This window comes from Belonocnema kinseyi, chromosome 9 (genome assembly GCF_010883055.1).
Source record: "Belonocnema kinseyi isolate 2016_QV_RU_SX_M_011 chromosome 9, B_treatae_v1, whole genome shotgun sequence".
NCBI lineage: Eukaryota > Metazoa > Arthropoda > Insecta > Hymenoptera > Cynipidae > Belonocnema > Belonocnema kinseyi.
This window is the reverse complement of record NC_046665.1, coordinates 7,597,805-7,601,594: the sequence shown is the minus strand read 5'-3', so window position 1 is coordinate 7,601,594 and position 3,790 is coordinate 7,597,805. Positions and strand designations below refer to the sequence as shown.

General features: G+C 35.9%; 1 protein-coding gene across 9 annotated transcripts in view; it reads left to right on the top strand.

Annotated features, from left to right (window-relative positions):
* LOC117180313 (unconventional prefoldin RPB5 interactor-like protein) overlaps nt 1-3,790 on the top strand; it is a 184,721-nt gene that overhangs the window by 170,658 nt on the left and 10,273 nt on the right. The window contains exon 8 of one of the 9 annotated variants that reach the window (XR_004468026.1): nt 1,358-2,253. The exons of the other annotated variants lie outside the window; for them this stretch is intronic. The gene's annotated coding sequence lies outside the window, so the exon portion shown is untranslated. The remainder of the gene's footprint in view (nt 1-1,357; nt 2,254-3,790) is intronic. 9 annotated transcript variants of the gene reach the window in all.

Below are 3,790 nucleotides of genomic sequence, written 5' to 3'. Positions count from 1 at the left end.
TATAATTCACATAATTTATTTGGGCATAAAATTGGTTTAATTAAGGGTTTAGTTGATAGATGTGTAAAATTATCTGACATTCAATTTAGAAAAGAAAATTTATATCTATTAAAAACAACTTTAGTACAGAATAACTATCCTTTTGAGTTTGTAAATGACATCATTAAAGAACGAATTCATGAGATTTACAATAACAGTAATAAAATTAACAAGGAAAGAAATTGGAGTGATACTTACAATATATTTAATTTAAATGTTACTTTGCCTTACATTCAGGGCCTATCAGAAAGATTAAGAAATTCATTTAAAAAATTTAATATCAATGTTTATTTTAAAAACACTAATACATTAGATAATTATTTGTCAAGAAGAAAGGACGTAGATTCCATTGAAAATTTCTCTGGTGTTATTTATTTCATTAAATGTAAATGTTGTAATAAAGCTTATATAGGTGAAACTGGAAGGAAATTAAAAACTAGAATTGCTGAACACAAAAGAGATTGTGAAGTTGGAAATTTTAACACAGGTCTGTCGCAACATTCTTGGAATTTCAATCATTACTTTGATTTTGATTTTAAACGTATTAAAATATTAGCTACAGAAAAAAATACTTATCAACGACGTATTATTGAGTCTATTTTTATAAACAAATATCGTAAGATTTCAGTTAATCTACAGACTGAAATTCTAAATATTAATAAAATTTATCAGAGTATTATAAAATAATGTTTTTAATATTAATCATCTCTATATGTATATACCATATGTGTATATGTACCATATGTATGCTATATGTGTGTATATATGTATGCATATGTATGGATGTGTACATATACACATTTTTTAAATTTCTTATTTCAAATTTAAACTCAATTACGCGCTTCCACATCAGTGGTTTTCAATGGAAACTTGCCTATTACATCATTGTTCATTACGTATTCTTCATGTATTTCTGAAACTGTCAATTTCTGTTCGTCCGTCCTAACCTACGCCAATGTTGTTTCCTCGTATAATTTAAAAAAATGTACGAGTGTAAAAAATGTGCGCGTTTTTCAGTGAAAAATAAGTGAAAGAAAGTTCGTTGCAGTCAAGTTCGTTCGTCTGAAGGATGGCAGACAACAGTGCAGCTGCCGGAGGCAGTGGCACTCCTCTAAAGCTCCGCTCTGCACAAATATGTGCTTGCCTGGCCCGCTGTACATGCAGTGCAGATGCTCGATGCTAATCTTGCATAGGAGCATACGATTTCATTTATAAATCACATAGCAGGCAGTGGCAGTGCACACGTTTGTGCTTGATTGTGAAACTGATCACTTCACAATCACAAATGCAGTATATTAATTTCTCCTTTTCTTTTCAGATGATAAAGTGTTTGGAACTGAATTAACCAAACAAATCTACAACTTGTTTGCCAGTATGCCTGATCCCAAAGGAATCAAGCTGATAGCAAAAACAGTTACACCTCAACAGTCTCCCAACACCTCGCAGTCTGAAAACATACAACAGCAGTTCGTCACTATTGATGAATTCAGGCAGTTCGTTAAAGAAAACGCAGTAAATCAATACAAATTACTGAATGAAGTCAAAAATGTTGGCAACGTCGTCAAGCAGAGCAATGAAAGCAGTAGTGACAAAATTGCAAATACTTTAGCAAATAGTATTTGCAAATTAGTCGACCAACTGAAAATCAATAGCACACAACAGCAGCAGTCTTCGACCTCGACTGATCACCAGCCTGATCAACTCCTGCGTGAAAGCATTGTGGAACAGTGGGAAAGAAACCAAACAAGTGGTGCTGTTTTTGATTGGGATCAGCCAACTATTCCAGTAGATCGATGTACTTTCGCAGACAGAGAAAGATTTGAACGTCGGTAACAGTTGCAGAAGCAGCAACAGAGCAACATCTCTCCTTAGCGGCAGGGATTCGGCAGATCACTCCAAGGAAACTTCACAAGCAGAGACACGCAGGACGACTCGCAACGTCAACTCACCCCACCACGTGGACCGTCCAGGGACTGGCCCACTGGTCATTGGGCCTGCGACTGGAAAAGCACCGACAAGGCTTACTATCATTGCAAGTGTTCGATCACCTTGCCGCTGGTTGCAAATCTGAGACCGCAAGGTGAGAACGCAGCAAAAGGAGAGCCGAGGAGGTTTGCAATCCTTCTGGTAAAAAGACCAAAGCAGCAGACGGTAAGGGTTTCAGACTCAGGCCTCCGCCGGGCTCTAGAAGTGCAGAAACCTATCGTTCTCAAGGTGAGAAAAAGAAATTCAAAAACATACCTAAAAAGTGTTACTTAGTCGAAGTTAGTTCAGAATCAGAAACAGAGAGTGAGACACTCTCTGATGCAAAGACAATACCGATAATTTTATCGCAGACTCTGGTGCTTCGCACCACATAGCAAATTCGTGACTTCTATTCGAGCAGCTAATTTCTAGAAAATGCAGTATAATCAACTGCGCGAACAAAAACAAAGATGCAAATTTAAAATATGAGGGCAGCGGCACCGTATTATTAAAATCACAAAACGGCAGAATCACAAAATCAAATAACGTAATTTATGCAAAAAATTTAGCCAAAAACCTATGGTCGTTACGAAAATTTGTAGATCAAGGTATGAAAATACATCTTGATAACAAACATATCAAAATTTATGATCCGGTAAGCAGAAACTCAATACTATCGGGGAGTATATTAAACCCTTTTGGCAAATCGAAGTACAAAATAAGCAGAAAAGTAAACAATGCAAACGGCAGAATTAATAACATTGACTTGAATCTAGCTACTCGGAGTGGAAAAATAATAAAAACATTAGATAGCAGTAAAATATCAAAAAATAAAAAACAAAGGAACGAACTTGACAAAACCGCAGTAACACAAGCAGTCCATAATAAACTCGAAAAATTAAATACAATAAGATTATGGCATTCGAGGTTAGGTCACCTATCCGCAAAATATTCAAATCAAATAAAAAACTGTATCCTGAAATTGAAAATTACAAAACATCGGACTTTGATGAAGGGTTGAAGGAGTGTGAATTATATTTTTTTGTTAAAAATGAAAAAAAAGCCCTTCACCAAGGTACGAAGAAGGGGAACAGAGCCATTGATGAAAATCCATGCAGATGCTTACCAGTTAAAAAATAAAACCGAAGTTCCCGAGAGAAGATGCGAATTCGTTATATCTGCGAGGAAAATAATCGGCAGAGACGTAAAAATAGAATATTTATCGAGTTGATTGTCCAAACTAAGGAAAAGAGAAACAGGCCAGCAAAAATACACTTTGCTATATGTGACTCTGATGCAGAAACAGACAGAGAGAACGATTACCATGTAGAATTTCATGCACTGTTAGCAACAATTAAGTGGGATCCGAAAAATTATCACAAAGTAATAAGCAAATTTCAATTTGAGAGAAACCTACGCACCCGTGACGAGATTACCATTAATTCGTACAGTACTAGCGTATACCAACAAATACGATTCGATCATGTGTCAATTAGATGTAAAAACCGCGTTCTTAAATAGCGAAGTCAAAGTAGAAATTTACTTAGAAATTACTTACGGAATGCAGTTTACTAACGAGGAAAAAGCAACAATGTACTTCGCCTACGCAGCTCACTGTGCGGACTAAAAACAAGTCCTAAAAAATTGTATGAGACTTTTGCAGAAACCATAAAAAAACTCAACGTTGTATATATAATTAAAAATTTGTCATAAGGACAACCGCAGGATTTCGCCGGGAGCGGGTGCTAATCTGAAAAATTGCACCCGCTTCCAGCGAAATCGCGGT